The sequence below is a fragment of the Biomphalaria glabrata genome, chromosome 7 (assembly GCF_947242115.1).
Source record: "Biomphalaria glabrata chromosome 7, xgBioGlab47.1, whole genome shotgun sequence".
Classification (NCBI taxonomy): domain Eukaryota; kingdom Metazoa; phylum Mollusca; class Gastropoda; family Planorbidae; genus Biomphalaria; species Biomphalaria glabrata.
The window spans coordinates 9684829-9711605 of NC_074717.1; the positions used below are offsets into that span (position 1 = coordinate 9684829).

The 26777-nt window shown below is 36.9% G+C and overlaps 1 protein-coding gene across 3 annotated transcripts in view; it reads left to right on the forward strand.

Annotated features, from left to right (window-relative positions):
• Positions 1–26777, forward strand: part of LOC106059276 (forkhead box protein C2-B-like) — a 124729-nt gene that overhangs the window by 86948 nt on the left and 11004 nt on the right. The window lies entirely within an intron of this gene.

Sequence of the window (26777 nt, forward strand, 5' to 3'; positions counted from 1 at the left end):
TTTGTCTATATTATACAGTTTTATTTTGTCTATATTATACAGTTTTATTTTGTCTATATTATACAGTTTTATTTTGTCTATATTATACAGTTTTATTTTGTCTATATTATACAGTTTTATTTTGTCTATATTATAAATAGTTTTATTTAGTATTGTTCAGTAAAGAAGTGAATCAAGTTATTTCAAGTTTTATAAATGAAGATATAATACGCCTACAGAGGTTTAGTTGTCTACCAGCAGTTTGGTGCTACGGCCGTCAACAATACACATGCCACCATAATTTGCCATCCCCCATACAAACAGATGAGCTTCTTATATAGCCCTATAGATAGCTCGTCTGAAAGGGGGGATATTTTCTTTATATAAATACACATACACAAATAAATATAAATACACAATTACTCACGTAAAAGACAATTATCTTAATTATTTAGGGGCTCGAGAAGACAAAGAATAACTGTCTTACCAGTATCCAAACATTCACGCGATCAACGAATTTCAATTGTCAGCTAAAAAAAAACAACAAAAAAAAAACTAAGCCAACTCATAATCTATCAAAGTCTTTATTCCACACCCAACGTATTTCAGATTGCCTCTCGCATTCCGTCGGAAAGTCTGTATAAAATGAACAAGCACATCTTTAGTGAAGTTTATTTATTTATTTTTACCTTGCAATAATTCCAACACAATCACTATCTTCTTTAAAGTTGACACGAAGGGACATAACCAGGCACCTCGGGCCCATGTTTAATTCTGTCCCCTTGACTACTTTCTCAACGATAATGAAGTGAAAAGTGTTAATTGCGTTAAATTTGTTAATTAGATGCAATTACTCCATCAACGTCGCGTTGGTCTGCCTGCTCTTCAGTCTTGTCACTCCGCGCGAGTGTGATTTGAAATGGTTTGTAGATCTATGCGTGACACTTAAAACCAATCTCAAAACACCAAAACAAATGTTTTATAACTAGATGAAACGTTATAAACGAGTCATGGCTCAATACATAATCATAGTTGTTTTATCATAATGATTGCTCTCTCTTTAGGAGTCTCCATACATATAGGCATGTGATATGTAATGAATATATAACCCTTTGCCCATAGTATACATCACGTTGAATCAGTTGAATATTACATAATAGCTGTATTCTGTCTTTGTTCTCGTCAATTTTTTTTTAATCTCACAATTTTATTTAATTCAAACCATACCTATGTCTAATTAATATAAAAAAGGATTATTGCACTTCTTTCACCTATATAGAGGTATTTTCTTTTATGGTGTATACTATTTCTGCAAGTACTGTTTATTAATTTCCTGAAATCAAATATTTTAAGTGTAAGTTTGAAATATGCTGACTGTAATTTTGCATGTTAAAAAAAAAATCCATATTGTCCACATCATTCGTTAATCTATTTTTATATCTATATATATATTTTTTTATTTTTTTAAACGTGTGAGTTTCTTGTGGGCATCATCAAGAGACAGGGCAACATAATATAATTTTTAGTGTTGTTAATTTGGTTTCATGCTTTTAAGTCCAGCTTTGTTTACAAATTTAAAAATCTGCATAATGTATGCAAATACATAAAATCAATTGTGTAACTATTAAATGTAGGTCATGTTTCGCATCATATATTTGAGTTACCACATGTCCACCGGGGACGCTAAGGGCCACGAAAGTATCTGTGAGGTCAGTTGTTATTATCCCCTCGGTTGATATAACAATTAGGTATATTGTTATTTTGGATAACTTCCAAGCCTAGGCTCTCATATTTACTTCGTTTTTCCTTTTCAGTTTTTCTTAAATTATTATTATTATTATTATTATTATTATTATTATTATTATTATTATTATTATTATATCTAAGCGTTTGTGTAGCGCACCTATGCTACATATTGACCACCCTAAGTTCGCTCTGGTCTTAATCCCTTATTTGGACTTGTGGTGGAGGTGGATGGAATAGGATGGTCCCGGCAATAATGGTCAACAATGGGGCTCAAGTTCCAATCTCGAAGTTGACCTGGAAATGTTTAAACTGAGAATCTGCACGGAAACCTGCTCCGTATTAACCCCCTACCCCAACGTTCACACGAAGTCTTTGACCAGAGTGCACCGCGTCAGTAGAAATGCAAATCATGAAAGAGGCTGCACTAAACTATTAAAAACTACTAAAAAAATGGTAATATCAATTATAAATTATAATGATAACAATAATCATAAACCACTATATCGCAACTATCAAATCATACTGTTGACCAACAAGTGAAATGATTATCTAGCACGTAACTACACTTCGATCCATCAACACAGCTACAGACTAGAGACAATATTTAAATAATAATAAAAATTCAATAGAATGATTTAACTTTTGAAAAAAAAGGCAGGATTAATTTAATGAATACACTGTTTCTCGGTGTATTTTTTTACAGATCCAGAATTGAACAGTTCAGCTAATTTTTCAACATTGGGTCTAGAATATTATATTTTTTGTTTACTAGTCTTATTCTGTATAATTTAAACATAATTTAAACTGCTCACACGCCAGCAGATAATGAAAGGCATCAGCTGTTTAATGAGTATAAAACGAACATATTCTATCTTCATTATTCGTTTCATTGTGACGCCATAGTTCTACAGGATAGCTACTATTACTACTTCTAATCTTGAAAATAAGTAAAGCATCTTTAAATGGTAGCCTGTGGGCAGTCTTCCCAAGCAAGTTCACTGTAAATAAGAGTATAGCTTCTCTTTCTTACTATTTTTGCAAATAAGAGTATAGCTTCTCTTTCTCACTATTTTGCAAATAAGAGTATAGCTTCTCTTTCTCACTATTTTTGCAATTAAGCGTATAGCTTCTCTTTCTCACTATTTTTGCAATTAAGAGTATAGCTTCTCTTTCTCACTATTTTGCAGTATTGCTGAAATTTATTGAATACTTTGATCCATTATTCTGCGCAGACAATTACCAAAAAAAGTGTGCTATCGAAGCTGTCTGTGTGTAACCAAATCTCATGCCTTCTCTAATTGTAATTTGACATGTAGTGACCATTTACAAATAGAGAACTGATTTTCTTTAGTCGAAAATAAAACTATTAACTATTTTAAAGATTGTATTAATTTGCCAATAAATATTTTATTAAAAAACGAATGGTGGCTGGAAAACTAGTGTACAGGATTCGCATCTGACCAGACCACAATCCAGAGCGCACAGGCAGCTATCCAACCCAGCCAACCTTTCACTGCATGAGAATAGTTACCAAAAATGACTTCTATATCGACATTCCGCCATTTCATTGCATATCCAACCTTTGTAAATTATGCTTTAAAAGATTTCTTTAATTATTGTTTCTGGAGAATTGACTTCCGCTAAGTCGAAACATCGATCATTAATGCTTGCTTTCACAAGTTCTTTTCATTATGGCATTGCTTCTAGATCTAGCAAATTTTAATTCAGCCATCTTGTGGGTATCAACGCATGGCAACAATTCTCAAATCGCATGTTTGCGTCATAGTAATCATAGAGCCCATTGAAGGTCCAATTTTGTCCTTAACACTGGAGAACTAAGATGACGTTTGATACACTTACAAAACTTGTTGGTACACACACTTAATTAATACAAGCAAGACGTCAGTTAATGAATGTTTGAAGGGGGTCAATTTACTATAATCGTGAGATACTGCTATATCTGCTATTAACATTTGATAATAAATAATATTTTTTATTACTTTTGTTTTGGATCCACTTTATCAATGAAAGAAACTTATCAATAGACATTTTAAAAATGATTTATTTCTTGTTTAATTTTGGTATGCTTGATGTGAATATTACTCTTTGTTTTCATTGAACTACTTTTGTCTCAGGGAATATGCCGCAAATCGAGAGTACCTGTTATCAGTAAAGACCAATTGCTAGCCCAAATAGACGGTATTAAAATTAATTTTGTTTCGCTAAAATAAGCTTAACATTTCTTATGTACCGATTTTATGATTCGATTATGTTCACTATTGTTTTATCCGTATATATCAACTTCTTTAAGGAAACAAATCTTTCTTTTTAAATTCAGTAGAAGATTACATTGCCCAGACAAAACCATGAGTTCCTTGTTTTCACAACACCTTCAGATATTGTTCATACTTGATGATCATTAGGTCGTCTATTGTTCTCTGTTGTAGACACATGTATGAACTAATATATCATAACATGCCAAACGAAGTCCTTGAAATTGAGATTCTTTGAAAGTGTCTTTAGTTTTTAAATGCACCAGTAATACAACAGTCAGTACAATTCTATTCCATTGATGACTTGATCATTGAAAAACTTCCTAGTATGCCAGCTAGAATCATGTTTATACTGATCTCACAAATTGTCTTTAATCTATTTAAGCACTAGTTCTTCGAATCAATCTATTTATAAAACAGATATATTTATCAAACAGAACCTGAACAACTTAAAATTCTTGATCACCTACGTCTGTTCAGTGTAGACTTACTTCAACTGGGAGACATTTGGAGGCATCTACACAATTTAAAAAGTCAATGAATTTTTCAGTTCAAGTTTCAGCCGTCTTGCTCCGACTCTCTACTCTGGCTGTCCACTCATCTAATTTCTGTTTGTATTTAGCACCTTCAGGCTTCTTTGCACATTTTTCTTTCAACTCAATAAATGGGTCAGCACTTTCCTCTTCATTAGAACCAGTAGCACAAATGCAGTAACATTCACCTTTCTCAGAGCCAGCATTATCTAAGGGCTTTTTATCCTTTGCTACATCATCACAAAACATAATCAAATACAATCCTAATCAATTTCAATCCTACCGTCACTGTTCTCCTAACTGGAAGATTGTTGAGCTTCATCCTTTAGCTCTACTATAGGACTGGCGGTAGCAATAATTTTGTTACGCCGATCTTTCTATTGTATTTATAAGGAAATGTTAAAATTTAACAGACTCAAATAACAAAATTTAGACATAGGAAAGGTTAAAGGATAATAGAATATTATGGACTTAACAACCGAAACTAATCTATACATATAATTCTCTTCATGGCTCAACAGTTTGGACAAGAAGTAAAGGAAAGATCGCTCTTTTATTTCTGCAAGTTGGATTCGAACTCGTTCCCTCAGCCACACACACCATACATAACACATCACATTCACCACATCACACCCACCACATCACAAGCACATCAGCACATCCACCACATCACAAGCACATCAGCAAAGTTTAATATCACACATCACATTCACACCACACACACCACATCACACACACATCACACACACCACATCACACACACCACATCACACACACCACATCACACACACCACATCACACACACCACATCACACACACCACATCACACACACCACATCACACACACCACATCACACATCTAAGAAATAATTATCAATAGTTTCAGTAAGTAACGTATAACATTCAGAAATGACACAAGAAAACATTTCATCGAGTAGGGTGGTGGTGGTGGTGTTTGGGGGGGGGGGGGTAATGGCTTCCGAACCGAGAAGTCTAAAGTTGAATCTTGGTGAAGACTGTGTGTTTTGAGTCCACCCAACTCTATTGGGTTTTTGACATAAGTTGTAAAAATAAAAGGCCGTTGGGTCGTTGTGCTGGCCACACGGCACCCTTGTCAACAAATCAAGTACAACATTAGCATAACTTTGATGTTATTATGAAAGCAGACATTTCATTTAACCTAACATATTGTATAAAGACGCTGTTGTTGAATGGTAAAGAGCTTGGCTTCCAAACCGAGGGGTCCTAGTAATAGAATACTGTTGAAGACCGTTTTTTTTCTGGATCTTTAGGGAACCTCTGAGTCCACCCAGCTCTATTGGGTACCCGACATTAGTTGGTTAAAAGTAAAGGCTGTGGGTCGTTGTACTGGCCAAATGACACCCTCGTAAACCGTGGGCCACAGAAACAGATTATCTTTACATCATCTGCCGCATAGATCCCTAGGTCTGAAAGGGATACTTTACTTTTACTTGTAATATTGTATAACATTCACATTGCACATCTAAACACGGTGCACACAATCACTGCTGTAGTTATGAACGCTTTAATTGTAAACGTTTTTCTGAATAAGATAGGCGATAGGGTCCTGTAACTGAGAGACAACTCCTGCTTTTGTTTTGAAGTGCAGAAGTGAAACAAAAAAATAAACCCGGAATGAAAGAGATGAAACAACTATTCTATTATATATTCCCTGAAGGTATCTGAGGGATGTATCCAACTTTAGTCGCTGTATGAACGTTGTTCATGTGAAAGAAACATCACAGCGGGTTGATGACATATCTGATGAGTCATTGTTGTCGGATGTCACTTTCAGGCGTTTAAGACGGTAACCCCGAAACAGCAAATTTCTTTGAATGTATTCATTTCACAAATATACTGTTTACTTAATATTACTTATTTTTTTAATACCTATGTAATTTCAACAGTTCACACATTTAAGGTAAGCGAACACGTTATCAGGAGATGGAGAAATAATAGGCGATAATAATTAATGAGTTTTGTTATTGGATAGAGTTTTTTTTTTTTTTTTTTTTTTGGAAATGACATGAATGGGTTATCAACTAATAAGAAAAATATCGAAACATTTTTTCAAGTGCGCAATGTATGTTTGAAAAGTGGTTATTAAAATTTGCATTTCTTATATTGTTTGAAATTAGTAAAAACTTCTATAAAGTATAATAAGGTACAATGAAAACATTGACACAAGCATTATATAGATTATAGAAAATATCACCACAGAAGGATGATATTTAATGAGCAGATGTAGACACACACACACATACACTCACAAATACACGCACAAACATACAATCGCGCATAACAATATCTTTATGAATTTTCTATTTTCAACTTACTGAGAAGGGGAGGGAGAGAGAGTAGAGAGAGAGAAGGGGAGGGAGAGAGAGTAGAGAGAGAGAAGGGGAGGGAGAGAGAGTAGAGAGAGAGACGTGATTTGGACAAAGGCGTAGTCATCGAATAGGTCACTGTGTCAAGGGAATGAGACCAACATTTTTTAATAGGATCCGTATGGTATTGGGCTACACACAGCACGTGGGGAGGTTGGGAGGAGGTAGAAGGCTTGCGGGAGGGAGGTATAGGAGGAAGGTTGCTGGGGGAGTCAAATGTGAAGGGTGAGTTATCCAGGGGGGGTGGGGGTGTCTAGAAGAAAGGTCTGGAAGGAACGACGGAAAGAAACAGGAAATAATGGAATACATAGAGAGAGAAGGTGACAAAAGGTGGAGACCTAAGAGAGAGAGAGAGAGAGAGAAAGAGGCAGTTGGAGTAATGGAGAAAGAGACTAAGCGAGAGACCAAAAGAGAGGGGATGAAAGAGATAATGAGAATGATGTTTGGTTGTGAAAGAGATAGAGGCTAAAAGAGAGGGGATGAAAGAGATAATGAGAATGATGTTTGGTTGTGAAAGAGATAGAGGCTAAAAGAGACACTAAGAGAAAGAGACTACATAAAAAAAAGAGAGAGAGACAGAGTAAGCGAGTTAGAGGTAGAAAAATAGAGAGAATGTAAGAGACTGTCAGGTTATAGAGAAAGATGGAAAAGATTTGAAGTTCAAAGCTCATGAAAAAAAACAAAAAACTAATTAATCAATATTAAGGCATCTTCTCTTAATGTTGGGTTTCAAAGGGTTTTTACAATACCAGACGACAACAATAGCAAAAAAAGATTAAAAGTAGAAATAAAATTTCATTGGTGAGCATCCTTGAGCATCTGCACTGAAATTTTGTTTTTTTCTTACAAGTACTGAAAATTATAAATCAAGGAAAACTATTTTTATTATTGCGAGAAAGAAAAAGTAATAGTTACTGCCTGCTCTAATTATTTTTACATACAATAAAACTAAACCGCCAATGGATTACAGTTATATAAATGGTTTTTCTATTTTGAATAACGAAATAAAAATATTTACAACAACCAAAATGGTAAAAACAAAATAATATTTAACACATACTCATTAGATACAGAAGAAAGATAACATTTCAACAATAGCTCTCTCGACGCAACTACTCAGTAACATATTAGGGTTCTTTTTTCTTCGTTCTCATTATTAGGTTTGGGGGTGCAGATGACTAGACCAATATCTGAGATGAACTGCGCAGTGGTTCCCAAATCAAGCAGCTCTCCATAAAGCCTTTCTTCTATAGGGGCTTTATGGCTTCAGTTTCTTGTTTGGGCCTTTTTTTTAAAAGCATTCATTCTTCTTTTTCGTGAAATTTATGGAAAAAAGATGCAAGTCGCAACTGGGATTTTGTAGTCACGTGAGACGCTGCACTCATTCTTGATCTTCGAAACCGAAAACGATTCCATTCGATGTCATTGACCTACGCTTTTACCAAGTGAAACCCTCTCTGCCGCGTTGGCAGTTCAATGGCACACCTTCCTTTGGCCCCTTGGTCATGTGGTCTGTGTTCTTGACTGTCGACTCGATGGTTCGAACCCTGCCCGTATCAGAGCCGTAGCTAGGATGTAGTATCTAAAACGAGTGACTTCATTGAAGTGTAAGAAAAATGGATACGGTGTATTGGTAACCTCACAAAACAATAACTTTGTACTAAATCAAGTAGTCATTGTAATGACTCTATAGTTAGACGTGTACTTATCGGGTATTTCCTTAGTGACTTGACGGTGCATTAAAAAACTTTAAAAGGAAATGGCCAAGAGATTGAATAACGTTAAGAGACTCACTACAGCGTTGATTAGGGCAAGTCGTGTTTTTAGCTCTTGCGACGTAGGAATGTGGCCTTTCTTATGGCCGTTTTATCTTCATCTGTTTCTTTTGCTTGCTACATCATCATCTAGTTACCTGCATATCATTTATAATATTAAACAATTTATCTCGGGTCACTTTTATCAACCAACAAACTGTTTGTGACAATATATCGGTACTCCCTTTGGCGCTCAGCGAACTCCGATTTTGACAATCTAGCAGTACTCACTTTGGCGCTCAGCGAACTCCGATTTTGACAATCTAGCAGTACTCACTTTGGCGCTCACTGTTCCACTGCAGTTAAATTTTGAATTTAAATTTCATCCTCACAATCGGGGATTCGAACACAAACTCGCTGGAGTTCAATTAACACGTGGTTAAAACCACTCAACCACACTATACACAATTTTCAATACAACAAGATATCTTGAACATATAAAATTGAACAGATATAATGATTCTTTGTATGCTTTTAAAACCAAAGCGATATGTCTTTATCTGTGTATGAAACATATGCTATTGTGTCTATTAAATATACAGTGTGTCTCATTGACAAATACGATACGTTTTAATGTGTCTTAAAGAGGTGTGTCTTGGCGTGCCTCTTATATTATAAGTGTACGTGTGCCTCTTGAAACTATACGTGTATGTGTGTCTCTTTTGAACATAGTATATGTGTATGTGTGTCTCTTTTGAACATAGTATATGTGTATGTGTGTCTCTTTTGAACATAGTATATGTGTATGTGTGTCTCTTTTGAACATAGTATATGTGTATGTGTGTTTCTTTTGAACATAGTATATGTGTATGTGTGTTTCTTTTGAACATAGAATATATGTGTATGTGTGTCTCTTTTGAACATAGTATATGTGCATGTGTGTCTCTTTTGAACATAGTATATGTGTATGTGTGTCTCTTTTGAACATAGTATATGTGTATGTGTGTCTCTTTTGAACATAGTATATGTGTATGTGTGTCTCTTTTGAACATAGTATATGTGTATGTGTGTCTCTTTTGAACATAGTATATGTGTATGTGTGTCTCTTTTGAACATAGTATATGTGTATGTGTGTCTCTTTTGAACATAGTATATGTGTATGTGTGTCTCTTTTGAACATAGTATATGTGCATGTGTGTCTCTTTTGAACATAGTATATGTGCATGTGTGTCTCTTTTGAATATAGTATATGTGCATGTGTGTCTCTTTTGAACATAGTATATGTGCATGTGTGTCTCTTTTGAACATAGTTTATGTGCATGTGTGTCTCTTTTGAACATAGTATATGTGTATGTGTGTCTCTTTTGAACATAGTATATGTGTATGTGTGTCTCTTTTGAACATAATGTATGTGTATGTGTGTCTCTTGAACATAGTATACCAGTATGTGTGTTCCTTAAACGCAGACAGGTGTGTCCATGTGCGCCACTTAAATGTAGGCTATGCACTGTGTTTGTTTCCTAATGAAATGAGTCTCCTCTATTAAAGTGTATCATAAAATACAAATGACAACAAAACACGCACTGGTCGAGACGAGAAAGTGTTGGGGAGGGGGGGTACAAATTCCTCCTCCCCCCCTTATGTACAGAAAGGTGAAAGGTTATGAATCGCTTTCACTTCTGTACGACGGCCTTGTGTGAAGAAGTTGTTTCACTTGGCCATTTAGATCCGTGAAGTGTGTGAACAGAGGAGAGGCTAGAGTTACAGAGCTGGCCTGATAGTGAGACGCCCTCACCAATCGTCAAATGTTCTCGGCTTATTCACGCGGACCCTAGACTCCACTTTTTTACATCTAAATATTCAGGGCATTTTCAGGGTATAAGTCAAAACCATTGACCTGTATAACTTATCTTATAATATAAAGAAGACAATAAGTATGTACATGTTTATGTCCCTAATAAACATGAAAACCGTTTGACCAATGTTAATAAAACGTGGCGTAAATGTTCCTTAGATCATAGCGGAGACCGTAGTGTATGTTTAATGCCCTCCCTGCAACGACCGGAAGGACCTAGAAAAAGAAAGGAAATATCTAAATTTATCTCTATTAAAGAGCGAAACTTTTTTTTTTAACAAATCGGGTAAACCCGTTTTCAGAATATTTATATTTGATCATATGAATATGTCTGCTAAACGGGTAAACTCATTTTCACACTCTACTTTTATTTCGTGGCGAAATAAAAATGTGAAGGGAACATTCGCCATGTTTGACATAGGTCTAAATCAAAAATCAGTCCGCGGGTAATATTTGGCTAGTAGACCATATAATCATCACAATAGAGAACAGTACATCATGTGATCTTTCAGTGTGATATGATTGGCTACATTTTGTCACTTATGAAAAAGCTTTATCCTATTTTGTGTAGGCTAGATTTAAAATTTTAATTTGGGCGTAAAATCCATTTTGTATTTTATAAACGTTAAGGGTCTCCAATATTTTTAAAAATTCAGTTATGATTTCGGTGTCTGGGAAAATGATGTGCAGGGGAAACGCTGACTGTTAGACTTGTGCAAAGTATGTGGGCGGATCGCAGTTTAAATAAGTGCATAAAAGAGGAATGGGCCACAGGAACGGAGGGAGGAGTTTGTTTGCATAGTCCAAACATCATTAAAGTCTACAAAGAGAAGTTATACATTTCTTATGCAGACAAATCTGTGTATCTCTTAAACATCACGACAGTATGGGAGCCTACCTGCACATCCGACTCCAAAAAAATTGCTTTCATGAATACGAGCTGGACATAATTTATTGTGATTCCTAATTACCACCGACTTTTACGCTGATTGATATTCACTACAGTTACCACACTCAGTCACACTTGCACTACAATATTTCCGGTATAGGTGATGGTGAATTTGGATTTTCAAAAAACAATGATAGTTTTGGCTATTAACGTGACAGACAGATGGACAAACACATAGCACAACACCAATGGTTTACTTCCTTGAGTTAGTTCCTAATGTTAGCAGGAGCACCCTAAAAGCCAAGTGTTGTTTTTTTTAATGCTCTGTTTGACTCGAATGAGCGCCCTGTCTCTATTAGAAAGAAATTAGACACAGATTTATGTTTCCAGCTCTGAAATACTCTGATTTATAACAATGTGAATGAGTTTGTTCATATGCATATACTTTAGACTTAAAACTATACAATCAATTGAGTATACATTAAACCCGCAATTTAATCTTATTTTAGTCGAGAGAATACATGCATTTGCTTATAAAAAAGGCTTTAAAGTTAAGAAAATAAACTGTAACAATCGGTGGACTCCTCTGACTTAAAAGTCTGACTTGATGTACTTCTTAACATTATTAATGACTCCTCACCCCCCCCCCCTCTACCTTTTCCATCCCCCCCCCCCCAAAAAAAAAAAGCCATGACTAAAAAGAATGATGTTATGGTAATGATGGCAATGTGGAAAATATGCACGTCCCAACTGGGTTCGCGTAGTCATTTGAAACACTGCACTCATACTTATGGTAATAATCTTCGATGAGAACAAGTAAAGTTACACAAAGAAAATAGATGCGACATAGAGAAGACTTGTTTGATGTCTCGTCATTGAAGATTTTCGCCCTATTATGTTTTTGAAAGCTCAGTGCTACATATTTAGCGTTTTTATCACGGGATTTATGAGCTCTGGGCTTCTTCTTCTTTCCTTGCCCCTTATGGGTGTTTTTTTTTTCTCATCTTTTTATATCTTTAATTTTATTATTTGTTTCTTAGCGTCCCTGGAAGGGGAATAGCCGCTGTTAGTTTTGCTTGGTCTGTCCGTCCGTTCGTCCGTCCCGTTGAGATCACAGAAACTAAATAAAACATATGGAAAATCCGACATCATGATACTTTAGACCTTTCAAACTTCTGATGCAACGGCTTTTTCCATTTCTGAGAGCGAAAAAATAAATTTATATCAGTTAATATACAAGCTTTTTTTTTATTACCCCATTTCACAACTATTCACTAAAAAAAGGCATGTCTGTCTGTCTATCTCCTCTCTCTCTCTCTATCTCTCCATTTTAATGCGTCAGGTAGTATGATTTTCATACTTCTAGAGAATTAATGCAATAATAAATTGTAGGGGGAAGGGAGCAGATCAATTGAGTAAGATCTGTCATTAGTGAATACCAGTCAATAACCAGACTTTTCCTACAACCTCACATCCCACATTTTCCCTACTACCTCACATCCCACACCTTCCTACAACCTCACATCCCACATTTTCCCTACTACCTCACATCTCACACTTCTCCTTCTATAAAATTAACAAAACGTTAGCAAATGAATACTCCATAAAAGAATCATTTCTAAATCGCCACATTTGATCATTCTATCCCCATAATCACCATTAAATCTTAAGCCACCAATTAGGTTGAACTAGCATTACGATATGGGATTGTTTATTGGTTCAGTAGATTGGATTCAAACCCACTCCATTGAATCAACATGAATAGCAATGATTTACTACAAAGGAGTAGAGAGAATCTTAGTTACCCGGCTATAGAGAAGACGATTTGTCACTTCTTGCGAAGCGAATTATGGCCCTTTGTGGGGTATAACAATAAATAATTTGCTCAGATTAATGTTAATAATAGTTTGCAAATAACAGTATTAAATCGGGTCTATAGAGTCGCACAGTGTATGGCCGATATTCAACGCAAGGGAGCCTACTCCGTGGGTGGCAAGAACGTTGTTTGCTTTCCCCGGGCTTCTTCATACAAGAGTACCGTTCCTTGCTTTAAAAAGAAGAGAAAAAAAATGGACGATAATGCCTTTGCACGCATGCGCGACGAATAGCGTTATATCCTCTTAACTGGAGATGGTTGTTCTTTGGCAAACTCGCGGTATTGAACTTGCAATAATCGCGATATGTATCGCCGGGGACGGAATTTGCAAGTGTTTGGGTGAAAACGTCAGGGTATCGAAGGCGGATCGATTCGACGATGGGGTCTTGAGTGTTGGGACATTGTTTTATGGGTGCAAAGATTAAGAATTTAAAAAAAAAAAAAGATTATCAGACGACATAAAATGCAGTGCGCACTCTCGCAGTTCATATTCAATATTTGGAGATGGTGGAATAAATTTATCGAAAACTGTTCCACCACCCACCTTCCCGCCTGCTTCGCCCATGTTCTCCATCTGAAAAGGGGAGATAATACAGGGTGTTGTGGGAAATATACACATCATTAATTGGACATAAGTGACGTCAGCAGTGCTAAGGGGAAAGTTTACGTCCCAGACGTCAAGTTTTAAACTTGTTACACATGAATAGATACTATCTATACTACTTGGAGGTTTCCAAACATGGAGGTAAATCCATAAACAGCACGCGCTTTTTTCTTTTTGGTGCTTCTGGTGTACAGAATGTGGAAACATTGATGAGTGAAGCATTGAAATTGAGCATGTAATCGTTTGTCTGCACTTTTCCGTTTTCAAATATAGAAAGTGCTCGCGGATGTAGACACACAATATTTGTTTTATGTAGTTAGTGATCTTTTTAATGGCGTCCTTGACCTTTTTTTTTTTTCGTCAATTTATGTCATATATTTCCCAGTCTTCTTTTGTACAAGACCTGCAATGATGTTACCCCTTTATGAAGGGTTGGTGGACATCTGATCTCACAAACAGCTCTAATAATTTTCCTAGAAATTAAACAGTTGATGTATATCGCTGAGAAAAGAATTACAAGCTCGTTGGCCACACGGTGAAAACTCTAGTTTGACCCGTTATAATTTTTTTCATTTAAAGTAAAAATAATGAAATGTAAATTTGGCTAGAGACTAAATCTAGGTCTAGATCCTACATCGTCTTTGAAAGTACTATCGAATGTAAGGCTATTTATTGATTCAAGAGTTTAATAAATTAATGTTCAGGAACATTCTGCGCATCGACTTCCAGAGTAAGCCAAGGGGGGATCACTTTGACTAACTTTTGTGTAAAAATTCAAATGTCTAATGCACATATTAATTTTATATAAAAATATCTTTCAACAAATATAATGAAACGCTAAAGTCTATTTTACAAGTTTCATATTTCATATGTATAATGTGTATTATATGTTGACATTACAACAATACGAAAAGAAGATGAGTGTTTATTTCGAAATGCAAAACTTCTGGGAGAGGGCCGCACCTCTACGCCATACGTGGGAGCGCCATTCCAGAAGTATTAATTGAGAATTGACAATTCACTTGTCAATACGTAAATGTCAACACGCAAATGTCAACGCTGTTTGAATCAAATAAAATAAATCAATTTCTCCCTGAGTTAACTAATTTGTAGGAATTCATTGACCCGGGACTTCCGTCTGCAATAAACACAGAGAACGAAGTTAAAGTAATTAATTACCCATAAAGCAATGCAAACATTATAAACGTGATGAAAATGGATGATAGTCTTGCCAGGCGGTATGCTCTTCGGAATGCCGTTACAATGGGGCTGAGTTTGAACCCTGCACTAGGTCATCACGTGACAGTCTAATTATTGGGTCTAGGACGTAATTGTCAAGGCAGGTTTTCGGGTTTATCTAGGGGTTGATATAATTCCTCGGGTTCCCATCCTCAACAGGATGAAGCAGAAACCAAAGAGTAACAGCATATCAAGTTGCATGAAACTGAACATCGAATCAAAGATCCTTCAAACGGAACAGTTATTGAGTAATCAACAATGGTTCAACAAGAACAATATTTAATGATAAGTTAAGTAAAAATAACAATAGGTTTCATATATGCGGAATCACTGAATCATGGATATTAAATATTGCACTAGTACTTATACAAATAATACACCTTCACACGCACACTCCATCTCTGCCATACGGATCCACAGCTTTGTATACAACGAACAACTCTAAACACAATCACGACTCCAAGGGCGAGAACACAACACTATTCCTCATAAGCCCCAAGCCCCCGTTAAAACTGGGAAACATAGAACTGCAGCGTAACCAGCTAAAAAGCTCTCTCCGCTGCAAAGACAATACGGCAACTAAGCGTGACGTAAACACATAATATTCTTGACAACAAAACGCACCCAATACAAAGTACATCATAAACATTAAAGCTCATTTATTAACCCCGAAAAGAAAACTTCACGCGCGAACGACAGTAACGGCCTTCATTTCTATTTCTGACCAAAGTCAGGCATGAAACGGAAGCTGAAAAGAGGAGAATGAAAACAAGGCCGTCCACCTTTAGCAAGGCGTTGCACCTTCTTAGAAGACTTTAGCTACTTATACACCAGCCTGGTTGATGCTGTGGAAGTCGCCTATGTGTGATTTCAATCAAGACAGCAAGCCGCCCAAGGCTACAAATGGTGCGGAAGGATCTAAGTCAGCAAGTCTACTCTATTTCCAGTAGATCCTCCGAAACTTGTAAAATAAAATTAATTTAAATAACGAGAAACACGGTAATAAATACTTTTAAAAAATATAATACCTCCTTTTTACAACTTATATAGAGTGATAGATTTTCTCTTAATAACAAATGAAGTTAGATTTGAAAATTATGGAACATTTTTAATACGTCCCATCCCCCCCCCCTCCTCCTTGCTAGAAAAAATCATGATTACACGAATGCATAGATCTACTAGAATGTATACTATTCCAATGATACACCTTAAGATCCAGACTTAGAAGACGATGCGCAAATGTTCATGAATATAAATGTATTAAACCATTGAATAAATGTGGAAATACCCGAAGACATATAGTCCATGCAAGATAATTTTTTTCTAGCTCTGTAGCCAAATTTAAATTGATTTCTTTTTAAACTTTGAAAAATTATAACGGTCAAACTACAGTTTTTCTAGTGGGGCCAATGAGCTAGCTATTCTTTTTCTTACGATATACATCATCTGTCAGATTGATCGTTAGAGCCGTTTTCGAGATCCTTGTCCATGTTTTTGTCGCCCAGAAGGTTCCACGAAGGTACGAGTTGAATAGAGGTATTGTAAAAAACACAAACCATAACACGATGAAACACAAATACACACACGCACATGTAAAAACACTCTCACCATGATTTAGGTCACCTTCCTGTCGAGCGTATTTAGTAAGAAAAGCCCAGATACAAATCTAGACCAAATACTTAGATAGTTCGTAAGAGAATAGCCTAATATAAGGGCAAAGTCTTCGATTCCGAAGATTAAGGATGCGTGTAGAGATTCACATAACTATGCAGACCCAGTTGCGACCTGCATAATTTTCCGCATCTTATGCGGACAAAGCCGTTGTCCGCTGGCAGTCTATTTAAGTTTTCATTACGTCTTCTGCGTCTGTCTTTAATAATGTCTTGTCTTTGAGTCTCAAATGTTTGTCCCACAAATTAATATATGTCTTGATCTCTAATGAAGGAGTCGCTAATTACTTTAATACATCTCCATTAGGGTGTGTGGACTACCACCATCCGCACTGAAAATAGTGAATTAAAGAAAATAATGTAATAGTGCTAAGCTTTTATTGATAAGAAATGGATCCGCCTCTGATGACTGAATATATTGTAATAATAGTCTTTAATCGCTTTAGTTTGACTAGTGTGCATTCAAACTTGCATAATAAAATAACACAACATCTAGGAAAAGACTTATTCAAGCGAGTTGGCAGTGAAGGTTGGCTTTCGGGTTGAGTGATGAAAATATTGCAAGGAAGCGTCGACGGCGAAATATGTGGTACTCTTTTTTTTTTTCTTCCTAATTTTTCTTTCTTTCTGTCTTTCTTTCCATTTTTCCCCCCTGTACACGCGATCTGCCTCGATTTTCCCGTGCCACGGTTCCGTAATGAGAAAAGCAGTCGTGTCAGTCAGCGAATAGGTCTTTTGTACGCCCGTGATCTGGGTTACTGGTTAGTAAAGGGTTCAAATCTGCCAGGGACTGGGGGGGAATGGAAGCTGGGCGCTGGGGCGCGCAGTTGTGGTGAGTCGAATTGAATAGAGGGGGCTTTCTTTTTTGGCATGGAAGCAGAAATTAGATTAACAAGGGAAGCTACTCAGGTCGATTGAGGTGAACAAGTGCTAAAGAGATAACTCCGCCAGATTTTCTTGAGAAAAAAAACAAGAAAATAGTCTATGGTGTACAACGCGTTAGAATAGAGAGAGAGAGAGAGAGAGAGAGAGAGAGAGAGAGAGAGAGAGAGAGAGAGTTGGAGGTTATTTGAGGTACAAATCGTTTTCTGTTATACCGATATTTTGATACGCCAGACGCACCGATTCCTAGTTTTTGGCGTATCGTAAGACGTAAGCCATAGTGTTAGTCTACCTGACACACGGGATGTGTGTTAGTCTACCTGACACACGGGATGTGTGTTTGTCTACCTGACACACGGGATGTGTGTTTGTCTACCTGACACACGGGATGTGTGTTTGTCTACCTGACACACGGGATGTGTGTTCATCTGTTTGACACATGTGATGTGTATCTGTCCACTTGACACACGTGATGTGTGGCTGTCAACTTAGCACATGTGATGTGTGTTTATTTACTCGGAACATAGGGTGTGTTTCTGTCAACTTGACACACGTGATGTGTGTCTGTCAACTTGACACACGTGATGTGTGTCTGTCAACTTGACACATGTGACGTGTGTCTGTCAACTTGACACGTGACGTGTGTCTGTCTACTAAGTCTATTTGAACACGTGACGTGTGTCTGTCTACTTTACACATGTGACGTGTGTCTGTCTACTTTACACACGTTACGTGTGTCTGTCTACTTGACACATGTGACGTGTGTATGTCTACTTGACACATGTGATGTGTGTTGGCTTGTTCCAACGAAGACTACTTATTCGTAGAAGACTGCTTTGTGTAGGCTTGGGCGTGTGTCACTACAATGTACTATTGCATTCAAAGTTCTAGACGTGACGTTTATATAATAATCACACCTATGAAGCTACCACTGGAACCACCCACTAAAGCAACATCACATTACCACACCTAAACGCTAAACTAAGCAGCTAACACTTAAAGCAGACTTGTAAACATCGTCCCCTGACCACAATTACCACACATAGATCCACCATTACGTAACCACATATACCACACATAGATCCACCATGACTTGACAACTTGAATCACTTAAAGAAGCAGCATCACCAGAAAACATATACAAATAACTACCATCACGTGACAACATCTACCACCCGAAGAAGCTCTACCACGTGACAACATCTACCACAAAAAGAACCATCGCGTGACTACATATACCTCCCAAAGTAGCAGCGTTAATAGATTTGGTATATCCTATATGTATCCTTCATAAGTTTTATCTAAAAATTGTGTTTTTGTATGAAGAGAAAAACAAGGCATGTAACTTTAACAACAAAAGACTTCGCTTATAGAAACCAGAAAGTCAAAGTTGAACCTTTTGTTGTTGTTGTTGTTAACATGCTACAAAATTGGATGAAATCGGATTTTCAATATCGCTTTTAGTTTTGGAAATCTATATGAAACGCTTTGACGGACAGACAGACGGACAGACATTTTTCTTTTCGTGGGATGCAAAAATAAAATTATAAGTCGTTTTTTTTTTTTGTGTGTGTCTCTTGGAGGTTACATCTTTTCTGTAGGTCTTTCTGTGTTCTGTAGATCGTTCAGTGACTTCCATATCTGGACACCTCAATGCCTTCAAAAATTACATTTCAACGCATTAAAAAAACCTGGCTTAAATTGTTACAGTAGTAGACAAAGTAGCCCTACTTATAAAAGTTTCTCCCTTAATCCAGTAACAACGCCCCTGGCTCTTGACTGTTGCCTATTCTAGTAGAGTTCTTAAAATGCTTAAACATAACTTTGTATTGGGTTCAAATTAAAACGAATTATTTCGTTGCTTATCTAACACGGTGCTAGGAACCCACGTGACCGGGCCGGTGTAATTGAAATGCTTGCATAGCACCCAGGTGCAGCTTAGTTTTTAAAACATCGTCTCATAGTGAAGCCGAACGAGCTGGTAAAACTATTTAGTCAAGCGTCAACTTCCAGGAACTCGATCCTTCAGCCAGATGCTGGCGGTGTGGGATTCGAAGCCGTGGAGAGAGGGCTAGCGACCCCACGGGGGACCCACAGAGTGTCTGGGAGAAAGAGGCCGCTGATGCGATTGAGCATGTCAAAGAAAACGTTAGGTCTGCGTCTTTATGGCCCGCAAAAAGAAAACTCGGTACACCCAACAAAGCAAAGAAAACCAGCCGGAACATCGCGGTGTTTTCTAGCGATATCAAGCCCCACTATTCGCTGGAGTGTGTCGAAGTTAACACTCTTTTATTGCAGAGATTAGTCGGTGTTTGTTACCCAAACAGTTTAGTTTCAAAGTTAAAACAAGCAAAATAAATAAAAAAAAAATTAAATTAAAAAAACGCTTATGTAGGGGGGGGGGAAGAACTCCACATATACATACATATATTTAAATATTGTAAGATTTATTTCCCTTTTCTTTTTCGATGTCAACAAAATGTAATAGTAACCACTACTTAATTAATTCATTGGTTAAAGTTTTGATTGACTCATGTTTTGTAAGAAACAATGAATAATTGTGCAAAATATTTATCAGACAGACAGAGTGAGTTTATATAAGCCTTTTAAAAAATTAAATCTGTACAAATAATAAGAAGCCTACATTGATATTAGATCTACGGAGACGAACAATAATCTGGTCGTTACTAATAGAGATTGTTATGGGTATTAAGTTCTCTTTCTTATTTATTCTAGATTATATACATCTATGAATCTCCTCAACGCTAACAATAGATAGCGCAAATCTAGTGTAAGGGTGAGTAAATTGAAGCGAACACAGTCTCACAATGTCACGCTATTCAGTCAGGTCTCGAGCAAGCTGAAAAATGTCCTCCCACGGATCAAGTGCAAAATGTCCTCCCCTGGATCAAGTGCAACGTGTCCTCCCCTGGATCAAACGCAACATGTCCTCCCCTGGATCAAGTGCAACGTGTCCTCCCCTGGATCAAGTGCAAGTTGTCCTTTATCCCGTCAATTTTAAATCTGAATTGGTCCACACGAAGGGAAACTAATGCATTTCTTACGCCTATGAGTCCTCCCAACTCTGATGAGTACCTGACATTAGTAGGGGAATGTAAAGGCGGTCGATTGTTGTGCTGGCCACGTGACACCCTAGTGAACCATCGGTTGACGAAGCTATAGAGACATAAGCTTTTCATCACGTGCTCTATACATCGTAAGGCCTGAACGGAATTTTTGGTTTTTATCCTATACAAAATGATGATAAAACAAGAAATATGATATATGATACAATAAACGCATCAAAATTATATTTACTACCTCCATTTACAGACACACTCTCTCTCTCTCTCACGGACACACAATACACACAGATACACTCAGTGCAGACTTGAACATGCTCGAGACATTAGCACATTTTTGCTTCGAATAAATATTGGTCATAGTTTGATAGACTGGTCGTGTAACCTGTGCTCTGGGCTGTGGATCGATGTTCCTGGATTCGAACCCCTGCCCTCTGCCATCCTACGCCTTCCCGCGGGAGGTCTGGGCTCGGACGTAACCATCTTCAAATTAGAGGAACCCGGAACTTGGGAAAACAAACAACCAAACTCTTTTTTTTGTATCTCCCTAGTCTCTGATGAAGATGATCCCATACGCGATGTGTTCGGGTTTAAGTATTTCACGTGGATACGTAGACCCGTCTGTGACCTACATATTTAGTGATGCGAAGTACCCTTTCATACATGTTTTAGATTGTTCTTGTTGTTACGGGTGTTGCTGACAGTCGTTGGCTTGTAGCACCAAACTGCTGGTAGACTACTAAACCGCTGTCGTCATGCTAAAACCTGAAATGACTTGATTAACTTTTGTGAACAATACTAAATATAACTTTTATTACAATATGGACGAATTTAACTTGAGATGAAATGAAATAAACTTACATTTTAAACTAATCTAACGCACTATAAAAACACGTCTTTTCACTCTGGCATTCTGGAGTCGTCTGGCGTACCCAGGACAACTGACGACAGTGCCGCTTATCTTGCATCATTCACCCTGTATAGCCACCAACCAATCACCGTCACCATACTACATAACAGGGGAGGGTGGGAGCTCATTATACTTCGTTAATATAAATCTATAATCTATTTTAATGATGAAGTGTATACCTCTGCTTCAGGGCCGGACTTAGGCCAATGCAACCTATGCGGTCGCAGTGGGCCCAGCACTTTCATAGGCTCCGCGCTAATTCTAGCTGTAAATTATCAAACATTAGGACTTATATTATTCCCGCGGCCTCCTGATTTTCAAGGAGCGCATGGAAATCTACTGAATTCACAAAATGTTTTTTTTTAAAGTCCATGAAATCTCCTGAAATTATTAAAATCACCTGAAAAATCATAAAAAAATCTCCTGAAAATAGACTAAACTGTCATTTTGGTGTGTCATTCAAAATGGAAAACGCCAATCCTACCAGCGATAAAAAAAGGTATTGTCAGCTTTCATTTAATAATAAGAAGGGCGAATGTTATTAAAACTAATACTTTTTTTATTTAATAGTTTACTTGATTAAATGCAAAACAAAATCTTAATTTTTCACTTATTATCCTTATCCCTATTCAGAATGGGCCCCGCGCAGTCCGTTTGGCATAGGGTACCGCAATTGTTAGGGCCAGCCCTGCTCTGATATACATCTCATATATTGGTGATGTAAGTTTCGCATATATCATTATAAATAAATAAATATATATATATATATTTTCCGCACATCTTTCATTCATATCTAGTATATCTTTATAACACTCTCGCAAACACAATGACACAATCACACACGCATAGACGTACACACAGCCTCCCCCCGAGCCTCACCGCCTCCCCCCCCCTCCTCATCTTGTCTCACTTGGATATGACGCTTAAGACGGAATCTGCCCCATCTGTTAAGTCTCGAGGCCCATGACGAGCCCAAGGTGCGGTCTTCGCAGTAAGTATGGCACTACCGCGAGCTCATTGAGACCATTGCCGCGAAGATTGCTCACGATAAATCATAACAGGCAAACAGACGGTGTGGGGGAGGGGAGGGTGCCGAGGTGAGGGGGCGTGGCGGGGGGGGGGGTAGAGGGGGAGGTGTGCGCCCTGCACAACGCCATACAATGCAGGGGGAGACCAGTGCCCAACTTGCTGAGCTACTTCCATGTCTACATCTCATTACACAGTTTTGTATCCTAGCGTGAGGCGTCCTGTGTTCGAATCCCTCTGTCAACTCGAAGACTTTAAACTTTAAAGTGTTGATCTACTTTGTGTTGTTTTTTTTTTACTTCTATTTTCATTTAACTTCAGATCTGTAGCGAGGTCAAAACGTTTTAATTTACTAGATGCTGGATGAGGTAACGTCAAGTGATTGTCACACATTACCCTAGTAAACAGCTGCACTAATTTTGTTGTTTGTGTTAATTTTTTGTGGCTCTGCCACACACACACACACACAATCCTACATGCTCTCTCACACTCACACACACACACACACGCTGACTTCTAAAACAATGTCATTAAACTAGTAGCCACAAAGGTGTATAGACCTGTATAGAAAGAGCGAGAGAGAAGAGAGAGAGAAAGAGAGAGAGAAAGAGAGAGAGAGAGACTCCAGCACATTAAATTCCCACTTCACACACACAAACACACGTATTCAAAATACGTTTTACGTTCCCTATTACAATGGATTAGCACTTAAATACATCTGTTCTATCCGCTATTCAGCTGCTATTCTAAACAAACTGTATAGTAATTAATATTGTATTAATTATTCCATACAAATTTCGATAAAAGTCCGACATTGACAACACATGTTGCGGAAGATGAAAGCTGGGACTAGTGACATTTGCCCTTGTGAGTTGTCATCTAATGCCAATTATTTCTGTCTAAGCTTCTCACTCTATCAAGATACCCGAACAAGACACTGGTATCCAAAACACCATAGAGTAGACACACGATATAGAGACCTGCATGAGCTTGGAAACCTTTAAGCTGTTCATCTAAAAATCAATCTAAGATGTTTTTTCCATTGCTGTTGAAGTTTCTGATAATGTTGATGTTTTATATGTTGTTGAAAGCTAAAACTGTTTCTAAGTTGATGTTTTTAGTTCTTGATGATTCTGTTGTTTGGATGTTGTGAAAGTTGAAGTCCGAGAATGTTAAAGTTTTTGTTAATGTTTAGGTCGTTGTTAAATGTGATGTTAATGTTTTGAACGTTGTTTAAATTAATGTTGATGTTTTAGGATGTTTTTAAAGTTGATGTTTCAGATGTTGATGTTTTCGATGTTGTTAAATTTGATGTTTTCGATGTTGTTAAATTTGATGTTTTCGATGTTGTTAAATTTGATGTTTTCGATGTTGTTTAATTTGATGTTTGTGTTTTAAATGTTGTTGAAGTTAATTATGATGTTTCGGATGTTGTGTGTTGTTACTTTAGTTGTTGTTGTTGTTGAGATTGATGTTCATGATGTTATAGTTATAATTGTTGCTGATGTTGTTGATGTTTTTTTAATTGATGTTGTCATTACTGTTGATGAGTTTGTTGTTGTTATAAATATATCTATCTGTTATAGTCGATTCCGAAGATTAAGGTTGGGTCCAGTGTTTCACGTGGCTACGCAAACCCAATGTCGACCTGAATATTTTTCCGAATCTAGTGCAGACAAAGCCGTTCTGTAACAGATGGTATCATACCAAACAACAACAAAGAATGTGATATCTTCTAGTTATTCTAGTACATACAGCGAACCTGTTAATTTCATTGTTGAAATCTCAAAGCTGAATCCTCCAACATTAGAAGATCTTATTGTAATGCCCCTTCTACTCTCTCCACCTCCCATTCCCCCCATCCACACCCTCCTCTCCAGCACTCTTTCTTGCCTCCTACTCTAGTTTTGTTTTTTTTACCTCATCCATCACTCCATGCTAACAGCGCCCATGTAGATGGTGAGCCGGCCAGTACTGGGTGTGTGCTCACCACTAACTCGGTCAAACGGGAGACTTCTCAAAATGTCAGACACATGGCTTACCGTACCCCCCCACTCCGTCAGCTCGTTTTTTTTTTCTCTTCTTTACTCAAAAGCGAAACTCTCTGCTCTTTTCTTCTTTCATTCTTTCTTTCTCTCTCTCTCTTTTTCTTGAAATATTCTTGTTCTTTGACGCTAATCTTCTATTTACATTTATTTTTAGTTATCTATCTATATCAATCAATCAATCAATTTATCTATCTATCTATCTATCTATCAATCTATCTATCTATCTATCTATCTATCTATCTATCTATCTATCTATCTATCTATCTATCTATCTATCTATCTATCTATCTAACTATCTATCTATCTATCTATCAATCTATCTATCTATCTATCTATCTATCTATCTATCTATCTATCTATCTATCAATCTATCTATCTATCTATCTATCTATCTATCTATCTATCTATCTATCTATCTATCAATCTAACTCTCTGTCTGTCTTTCTGTCTGTGTATCTTTCTGTCTGTCTGTATGTATGTATGTTTGTATGTATGTATGTATGTATGTATGTATGTATGTATGTATGTATGTATGTATGTATGTATGTATGTATGTATGCATGTATGTATGTATGTATGTATGTTTGTGCATACATAGTATATATGTATGTATGTATGTTTGTACATACATAGTATATATGTATGTATGTATGTATATATGTATGTATGTTTGTACATACATTGTATGTATGTATGTATGTATTTATGTATGTATGTATGTATGTATGTATGTATGTATGTATGTTTGTGCATAAATAGTATATATGTATGTATGTATGTATGTATGTATGTTTGTATGTTTGTATGTTTGTACATACATTGTATGTATGTATGTATGTATCTAATCATATTATGTCATTCTTTCTGTCCATCCTATTTGTTCATCTTTGTTTCTATATCTGCTCTCATTGTCTTAAGTTGTATCAGCCATTTTATCTTTACTCTCCTCCCAAGTCCATTTGATTCGTCTCTTGTTTGTCTTAGGACAGTTTATCGCAGTACATTACTTAGGACAGTTTATCGCAGTACATTACTTAGGACAGTTTATCGCAGTACATTACTTAGGACAGTTTATCGCAGTACATTACTTAGGACAGTTTATCGCAGTACATTATTTATATCATAGTTGGCAACGGAACCAAACGAACCATTAACACAGCCCAGGAAAACAAAAAAATTTCTTTCAAAAGAACATTGCCACCAAACTTGGTCTCACGCCATTACTTCCTAGTCTACGACCAGGGTTTTTATTCTCTCACATATTACCAGGCGATTGATCGATTTGATCGGGTAAAGGCTGGGCCAGTGGACAGGCCACGCCCCTTAAGTAATCCCTTCTTGGAACTTGTCAGAGTGACACACCTCTGGGCACTTTAGGACAGTGGGACACTCTTGAGAGCAAGAATGTTTTTCAACTCATGTGTGTAAATGCGTTTATATTGTGCATGTTTGTGTGTGTATGTGTGTGTGTTTGTGTGTGCGTGTATTTGAATGTAAGTGTGTATATGTTTGTGTGTATGTGTGTAGTAATCGTATAAATCACTACAAAAAAAAAAATAGAGGCTGTTGTGTATAAACTGGTCGATGACTCGCTACCTACAGTTCTTTGATGTTGTCTATTATTCTGAGTTAATGGGACTGTAATTGTTTTGAATTGAAAACAACAACTTTCCTAGATTCTAGCTACGCCTATGAAAAAAAGCTTATTAGCAACACCTATAATATTAATTTAGATGCGGCTATAAAACATAGTCTTCGTAAGACACATTTATTTAAGATAGCCAATACATAAAATAAATCTACATAAGAAATACCTGCACAATAAATACCTGCACAAGAAACACCTGCACAAGATAGTCTTGCGTTCTAACGTAAGATAAGCTCGGATATGAATCGCCTGCATAGAGCGTACATAAGGATAAATAAACTTACATAAGATAAGCCTTCGTAAGATAAGTCTGCTTAAGATATACCTACCTATAAAATGCCAACATGACATATA